Below are 9,778 nucleotides of genomic sequence, written 5' to 3' on the forward strand. Positions count from 1 at the left end.
GGGTGGATTTTTATTTTTCTCCTCGTCGTCGTTGTCGTCGAATGAAAGGCGCGAGAAAAATACCAACGATAAAGGATTCACGATATTGGCAATATTCAAGTCTTGGGAGGCGAGATGATATTGCGTGGCGACAAACTTCCTCAAAACCAATTCAATGCGAAACGCTTGCTCTTTTATCGGCACATCCACCAGAAGCTTGCTCTTCTTAACCACGTGTTTCATGAACACAGATACAATGCAACAATACCAAGTCTCACTTTTGCGTAGAATCAATTTTTTTTTATCTGCACGATGAAACACACGTGGAACTGACGTAGATTGAATTTTACAAATTTTGTTATTTTCCCAATGCTGAGCATTCAGGCAATATGTGTTAATTAACTGAAAGGGTTGAGGAAAATGGAAAAATTTTTATTTGAAGACACGAATTAGAGGCCAGTATTAGGTAAGTTCAACATTTGTGTATAATATTTGAACAGCAACATTTTTCTTGGTAAAAATTTTAAAAAAAATTGGAATTGTTACATATAGTATTAGAATATTGTAGATACCAAAAATTATTCATCATTAAATATTAATACCTTTTTAAAAGACATTCATCGTCAAGTACCTTCATCATCATCATCAACCTTCAAAAATTATAATTTTTTTAAGTACATAGTATAAAAATATTATACCAAAAATTATTCATCATTAAATATTCATACCATTTTAATAAACCTTTATCATCAAGTAGGAACAACCTTCAAAAACTAGAATTGTTTTAACTTTTAAGTACATAGTATAAGAATATTATACCAAACATTATTCATCATTAAATATTAATACCCAGGGTATTAATATTGTATTGTATTTTTTAAAATTTTTAATAAAATTTTTGGCAAAATTTCAGTTATTTTCAAAAGTTTTCCTCAATTTCATATGAATTCTATTATTTACCATTTTTTTTTATAAATTTCTTCGCAACAATTTAATTATTTTCAATAAATAATAAAAATTTTTACAGGCATTGAATTATTTTCATAAATAATAAAATTCTTTTTAGGAATTCAATTATTTTCCTAAAAAAATGAAACTCATCGTTGAATTTCAATTATTTTTAATACAATTTTTCATTAAATTTCTCGAAAAATTAAACTATTCTTAAAAATAGTATTAAAATTTATCAAAGAAATTTAATTATTTTAAAAATCTTTGTCTACATTTTCAATACATTTTTAATTAATTTTTTGAAAGAATTGAATTATTTTCAAAAATTTTAATGATATTCTTTGTAACAATTCAATTTCTTTGAAAACAATTTTAATAAATTTTGTCAAAATTCAATTATATTCGATGTCTACTATTTCAGTAAAGTTTCATAAAAGAATTCAATTATTTAAAAATAAATTTTAATAAAATTCGTCTCAAGAAATGAATTATTTTCAAAAGTAATATAATTCTTCGTAGAAATTCAATTATATTTAAAAATTTACAAAAATTCTGGTCATAATTTCAATTAATTTTATAAATAATATAATTCTTCTCTAAAATTCAATTATTTTAAAAAATATTAATAAAATTCCTGAAATTTTAATTATTTTCAAAAATTTTAATAAAATTCTTGAAATTTCAATTATTTTCAAAAATTTTAATAAAATTCACTTCTAGAATTCAATTATTTTCAAAAGTAATATGATTCTTCACAGAAATTCAATCATTTTCTAATATTTACAAAAATTCTGGTCAAAATTTCAATTATCTTTATAAATAAAAACATTTTTCTCCAAAATTCAATTATTTTGAAAAATTTTAATAAAATTCTTGGAATTTCAATTATTTTCAAAAATTTTAATAAAATTCAGTTCTAGAATTCAATTATTTTCAAAAGTAATATGATTCTTCACTGAAATTCAATCATTTTCTAATATTTACAAAAATTCTGGTCAAAATTTCAATTAATTTTATAAATAATATAATTCTTCTCTAAAATTCAATTATTTTTAAAAATATTAATAAAATTCCTGAAATTTTAATTATTTTGAAAAATTTTAATAAAATTCTTGAAATTTCAATTATTTCGAAAAATTTTAATAAAATTCTTGAAATTTCAATTATTTTCAAAAATTTTAATAAAATTCAGTTCTAGAATTCAATTATTTTCAAAAGTAATATGACTCTTCACAGAAATTCAATTATTTTCTAATATTTACAAAAATTCTGGTCAAAATTTCAATTATCTTTATAAATAAAAACATTTTTCTCCAAAATTCAATTATTTTGAAAAATTTTAATAAAATTCTTGGAATTTCAATTATTTTCAAAAATTTTAATAAAATTCAGTTCTAGAATTCAATTATTTTCAAAAGTAATATGATTCTTCACTGAAATTCAATCATTTTCTAATATTTACAAAAATTCTGGTCAAAATTTCAATTATCTTTATAAATAAAAACATTTTTCTCCAAAATTCAATTATTTTGAAAAATTTTAATAAAACTCTTGGAATTTCAATTATTTTGAAAAATTTTAATAAAATTCATCTTAAGAATTCAATTATTTTCCAAAGTAATAAAATTCTTCTCAGAAATTCATTTATGGTAAAAAGTTTAAATAAATTCTCATCAAAATTTCAATTATTTTTAAAAGTAATAAAATTCTTCTTCAAAATTCAATTATTATCAAAAATAAATTTTAATTTAAATTGAATTCTTGGCAAAATTTCAATTATTTCCAAAAACTTATTTTAATTCAATCAAATTTTTACAAGAGATTCAATTATTTTTAATACAATTTTAATCTAATTTCTTCTAAAATGAAATTATTATTAAAAATTTTCATAAAATTCGTCAAAAGAATTTTAATTATTTAAAAATTTGTTTATAAAATTCTTTATGAGAGTTCAATTTTAAGACACATTCAATTATTCAATAAATTATTTATTTTTGTATTTAAATAATTGAATTCTCGTAGAATTTTCTAATAAAAATTGATTTAAATATGCATTTTAGTTAAAACTTTAGATTATAATTGAATATTAATCTCTCGAATTAGTAAACTCCAATTAGTAAACATTTTTACTAAATTAGAATTTAAAGTGAAAGTATTATATTGTGGATTTTTAGAAATAATTGGATTTTTAAAAGGTTTCAAATTATAATCTTTAAAAGTTTGAATTTTTCATAATTTTAACTGAAAATTGTGTAGATTTAATTTTTTAAAAAAAATTTAATAGAACTTTTTTGAAATTATTTGAAGTTTTTATTTTCTAATATATATTTAATTGAAGAATTTCCGAATAATCGATGAAATTTCATAAAATTGAATTGTAAACAAAAGAATTTGAAAATTTTCAAAGAAATTTAAAAAAAAATTAATTTAAAGAAGAATGCTAGTTAAAAATTCTAGAAAACAATAATTGAATTAAAGTGATGAAAGTAATTTTGAATAAGTTATAGTAACAATATTCTTATATTATAAAATAATGATTTTATCACTGGGCCATTTTTAATTTATTATAAAACATGAAGATATCGATTACTCCGAGTCTAAGACTCGGAGTGATCGATATCTTCCTTTTTTATAACAATTTTTTTTTAAATGGTTTAATTTTAAAAAGGTTTGAATTCGAAATTTTTGAAAAATCTTAATTCTTATGGAAAGATAATAATGATTAAATATTTATTTAAAAAAGAAGCAATAGAACATTTTTCTGAGTAACAATTTTTAAACTGAATGAGAATATTTTTGAAGTCAAGAAGAAGTAAGAATTTTATAACTGGAGTTCAAGGGAAAGTCAGGGAAAAACAAAATTAAATTTTTGTTGTCAAAAAATGTAGTTTTAAAATAGTATAAGAATATTATACCAAATATTATTCATCATTAAATATTAATACCTTTTTTATAGATATTCATCATCAAGTAGGAACAACCTTCAAAAACTAGAATTGTTTTAAGTACATAGTATAAGAATATTTTACTAAAAATTATTCATCATTAAATAATAATACTTTTTTATAGACATTCATCATCAAGTACCTTCATCATCATCATCAACCTTCAAAAACTAGAATTGTTTTTAGTACATAGTATAAGAATATTATACCAAAAATTATTCATCATTAAATATTAATACCATTTTAATAGACATTCATCAAGTAGGAACAAAAAATTAAAATTTAATTAATTTATTTTGACGATTTGGAATGTGTGCGACGCTCTGCAAACTGTAACAAAAATTATAGGTAAAATATTAGATAAGTGATTATTTATTATTTATTATCAAGGGCAGAAAAACTTAAATATTTAAAAACTAAATATTTTCCAACTTTAGAAAAGATTAAAAAAAAACATTTAAATATAAATGTGTTCAACGTGTGGTCACTGTTTTGAAAAAACAAAAAAATAAAGAGAGAAAAGTTTGCAAAGTTGTGATAAGTAGTTTTTTCATTACTGTTTTAAAATTAAAAATAGTTTTTGAAAAAATTGTAGAAAAAGTATTTGAAAATTATTCATAAGTTTGCATTTCGTGAAAGAGTACACATAGAGTTCTTGATTACTCGAAATGGTTACAAGTCCCAGTTCATAATTCGTTCACTGCCCTACTCTCCTTTACAGTCCAGTGGGATGAGTATTAATTATCGCAATGACGATGTGGAGTCTCTGCTCCTTGTTGAATTCGGATGAAGAGCTCTCTCCAATTCTATATTCTCATCTCTGTCCCACAAAGTCTGTATTTCCCCAGAGATAAGGTTCGTCTAATAACGTAGTAACAGGAAATTCCAGTAGGTCGTCTCTTTAATAATGCTTTACGTTTCGTAAAAAATTGACTCTGATTTAATGAATTCAAATATTGTCCTCCACTTTTCATTCGAAAATTAAGTATTTTCTTGAGATGTTTCATTATTTCGAGCATCTTGAATTTTAAAAAGGACAAAATTATAAAAATTGGAAAATTCTGCGGTGATTCCTTGTTGTTGAATATCAAAAAACGTGGATTACCTCATAATAGTTACTTTAAAAGAAAATAAATTCAAACTTTGTTTCTGAAATAAGTATTAAATACACGTCCAAATTGTCATTTTTATATTTCTCGAAACCATTGTTCATATTCTTGATAAAAAAAATATTTTAATTAAATAACTACAGCTTTAAATTACTCTTGTAATAAAGTAATAACAAAAAAAAAGTATTGACGAATTTTATTAGTAATCGTAAAAGAATGTGCAGAACCATCTGCATTAAATTATTATTTGTCCCATGAAATATTTTATTTCATATCTCTCTGGTAATATTCATTCGTATTCTATTGCAGTCACTTAATTATTTATTTTACAGCTTTGCGATTTTTTAGTACACTTTTATTACTCAACTGTATGAAATGAGTAAGCTTGTCGATAAAGAATATATCACTTTTTGATATTGGAACTGGAGACGTTAGCACGTTATGACACTGCGTTACTTACTGTGTTCAATATAGTTGAGAAGATGAAAAAGAACTTATAAAAAAGGATATCAATTTTAGAATGAAAAAAAAGCTTCTTTTTTAATATAGGACTGATTTGTAAATTTTCTGTCTCTTTCATATTGAGAAATGTATTAAATATTTCTATATAGCCTCCTTTAGTGCAAAAGTAACTAATGAATAACCTAGTGAAACGTTGGTATAATATAACTGGAAAACGACTTGGGGACCATTTTTCTTCAGCAGATGTGACTTTGCTGATCTTTATAATATATATTAGCGAGCGCTTTTGAGTACTTGGTAGGAGACATTTATAATTTTAGTACTTCCGGTAAAAGCTTCATAGCAATCAAGAAATATACTTTGAGTTCGGTTTTTCGCTTTTGTTTTATACTTTTGTTATTTGCACTTTAGAGCTCGATGCTTTTTGCATAATGAAATATTAATATTTCCTACGTATTTATAATTTCTTTTTTTACTCACCATTTTATCTTTCTTTATTTCCTTTCTGTAATAATTTATATTCTTTTATAGTTTTCAGGCCTTTATCTACATAAACTTATTAGTATTTACTAATTTTTTTACGATTTGCTACTATTTGGATACTTTTTTTTAATTGTTACACTAAAAGCTACTTTTTTCATGTTTTAGAATTTACACTACTTTCAATTTGTTAACAGTTGAAATAAACAAAATTATTCTCAAAGATTTTAATAAAATCATTGGAAAAAATTCGAAAAATTTTAATAAAATCCTTTAAAACGATTCAACTATTTTCACAAAAATTTCCTAATTCAACGATTTTTAATATCTATAGTTATTTTAATAAAACAAATTCCCAAAATAATTTTATCATTTAAAAAAAATGTTTATAAAATTCTTCGCAAACATTCAAATATTTTCTTAAATAAACAAATTTTCACAGGAATTCAATTATTTAAAACAGAATTTTCCTCATATTTTTCGAAAAAAATCAATTATTTAAAATTTTAAATAGATTTTTTATAAAATTCTTTGCAAGAATTCAATTATTAAAAAAAAATTGTAATTAAATTCTTTATAATAATTGAATTCTTTCAATATAATTGTAATAAAATTTTTTTAAAGAATTCAATTATTTTCATAAACAATAAAACTTATCGCAAAATTTCAATTATTTTTAATACAATTTGAAAGAATTCGATTGTTTTCATAAATAATAGACAATTTTCAAAGAAATTCAATTATTTAAAAAATAATTGTGAATTCTATGAGAATTCAATTATTTAAATACAAAAATAAATAATTTATTCAATAATTGAATGTTTCGTAAATTTTAATTTTTACGAAGAATTGTATTAACAACTTTTAAAAATATTCAATTTCTTTTGATGAATTTAATTAAAATTTTAATGAAATGTATTATATATTAAAGAATTTTATAACAATTTTTGAAAATAATTTGAAATAATTTGAAAAAATATTAAAAGAATTTTATTAAAATTTTAAAAATTAATTGAATTCCTGCAAAAAAATTTAAATAATAATTTTTGAAAACAATTGAATTCATGAGAATAATTGTATTAAATTTTGTTTAAATAATTGAAATTTTGCCAAGAATTTTATTAAAATTTTTGATAATAATTTAATTCTTGAGAAGAATTTCGCTATCTATTTATAATATAAAGATAATTTAATTTTTGACGAGAAATTTTCCAAAATTTTGAAAATAATTTAATTACTGCAAATTATTTCATTACTTTTCAAAAGAATTGAATTCTTGTGATAAATTTTGATATTTATAAAAATAAATTAAATTTTGGAAAAGAATTTTATTATAAAATTCCTTAGAATAATTGATTTTATGAGAAAAATTCTATTGCTTATCAAGTTAATTAAATTATTTGCAAAATTTATTAAAAACTTTTTGAAATAATTGATTTTCTGCGACGAATTAAATGTTATTTATGAAAATTTATGCAACGAATTTTATTATTTTATTGAATAATTGAATGAAAAATTCAATTATTGAATTCTTTCCTTAAGTTTTAATAAAATTTTAAAGTATAATTGCATTTTTCAAGGAATTTATATAAAATTGGATTAAAAATATATAAAATTTTTGAAAATAATTGAATTTTTGGCGAAAAATGTTGCTATCTGTAAAGATAATTGAATTCATGACGAGATATTCGTTAAAATTTTTCAAAAGAATTGAATTTTTTGGGAAGAATTTTATTACTTTTGAAAATAACTGAATTCTTGTGATGAATATTGTTATTTATGAAAATAATTGAATTTGTATCACAAATAAAACTGTATTAAAAATATTTAAAATTCCGCGATGAAAATAATTTAATTTCTAAATGAAATTTTTTTATTTATGAAATTAATTGAATGTTTTCGTAGAATTGTATGAAAAATTTATTTCAATAATTAAATATTTTGATAAATTTTTCTGAAAATAGTAAATTATTGAATTGCGAAAAACTTTTGGAAATAATTGAAATTTTGCATAGATTTTTATTTAAATTTTTTGGAAAACAATTGAATTTTTGTCGAAAAATTTTGCTATTTGGAAAAATAATTGAATTTTTGACGAATATCTATTCGTTAAAATTTTGAAAAATAGTTGAATTTCTTCGAAGAATTTTATTACTTTTTGAAAATAATTGAATTCTTCTGAATTAGGTTCTTAGAACTGGAAATTGGGTTCAAATAAATTTATAGCCCCCACAGCACCGAAACTTTCTTAAAAATTTATTAAATATTTACTTGGAATATTCGTCATACTTAACTGAAAAGTTTAGTGAAAATTGTGTAAAGATTTAAATGTCCCGATTAAATAAATGTTTAGCGCGAAGCTTTCCTGAACATGTCCTGAACATGAAATTACATCTTCGCATAATTATAATTATAATTATAATTATGCGAAGATTTTATTGAAATGTTCAGGAAAGCTTCGCGCTAAACATTTATTTAATCGGGACATTTAAATCTGTACACAACTTTCAATAAACATTGCAATTAAATATTCCGAATATTGTAAGTAAATATTTAATAAATTTTTAGGAAAGTTTCGGTGCTGTGGGGGAGGTAGAACTTTTTTCAATTAGACTGGAACTTGATAGGGATATCAAAGAGAGTCGTCTACTATTAAATTTCTTAATAAACAACCCAGGGATAAATTTTTTATTCACACTCATTAAAATAATAATTGTAATAGTGACTTTGAACAATGGGTCTTGTATTAAGGAGTGTCTAAAAATGTAATGCGTCTTTTAGGAAACAGAGAAGCTTACAGGGTGTTAGGAAAATTGTGAATTCTCCGGCTAAGCTTTTACCGTCCTTAAGTACGTCACTTACGGACTCACACATATGCAAATGGCGCAGGATAAAGGGAGAAGTTCGAGTTTATACTTTAGGTGTTACCGTACACATACGTGCAGTGGAGTAACGTTGTTTTCTCATGTGACGAATGGGTCCATTTGCAAATGGAGTCTGCCTGCGGCTGGAGAAAATGCGCTTCGATGCATTTTTAACGAGACGCCACATAACCACACTGCTACTGCATTTCCAGCTTTTTTTTTTTTTTTTGTTCAACAATACACATATAGAAAAGTGATTCCGTTAAATCCGTTAAATTTACAAAAACACCCTCTACCATGTATACTGTCTTTCTGCGGATTTTTCCTTGACGTTTTATTCTGTTCATGGAAAATATTTTCTGTTGACATATGATAATGGATTTATCATCGCGTTTACAGTTTGCTTCTTCAGTGACAGGTAAGCGTTAAAGTTTTTTTTAGATTGCGTACATTATTAAATTCTGCCATTCAAAAGTATGAAGATAAATTAGCAACAATACAAACACTGTTATGTATATATATTCTCCAAAAATGAGGACAATGGAATTTTTTGTTCGGGAAAATATTTAAAATTAAAAAGAGGATGTTGCATTATCAAAGGATAAGGTTGATCCATTAACAGTATTAAAGTACGATGATGTAAAAGGTGGTTGGGTAGGTCACTGTAAATGAAAAGTCATTCTATTATTCGGTTATCTATCCATTTACCTAATCAACATATTTTTATAATTAGTGAGAACGGAAACAGTAATTTCATTATCATGATGACAGTCGCGATTGGTTGAAATTCCACGATGACGTTTGTCATTGGTTGAAAATATGATGATGACGGTTGCAATTGGTTCATTTTCTGTGTTCATATGTCAATAGTGTCAAAAAGTACAAAAGTATATTAAAATAAAGAAAGTGCCAAAGTTTTGGTTTTAGTATCTATTAAAAATTCCAAAAGTTTAACAGAAGTTTTTGAAGTACGCTATTAAGTGACAAA

Source organism: Leptopilina heterotoma, unplaced genomic scaffold, assembly GCF_015476425.1.
Source record: "Leptopilina heterotoma isolate Lh14 unplaced genomic scaffold, ASM1547642v1 Lhet_23, whole genome shotgun sequence".
In the NCBI taxonomy this organism is placed as follows: Eukaryota; Metazoa; Arthropoda; class Insecta; order Hymenoptera; family Figitidae; genus Leptopilina; species Leptopilina heterotoma.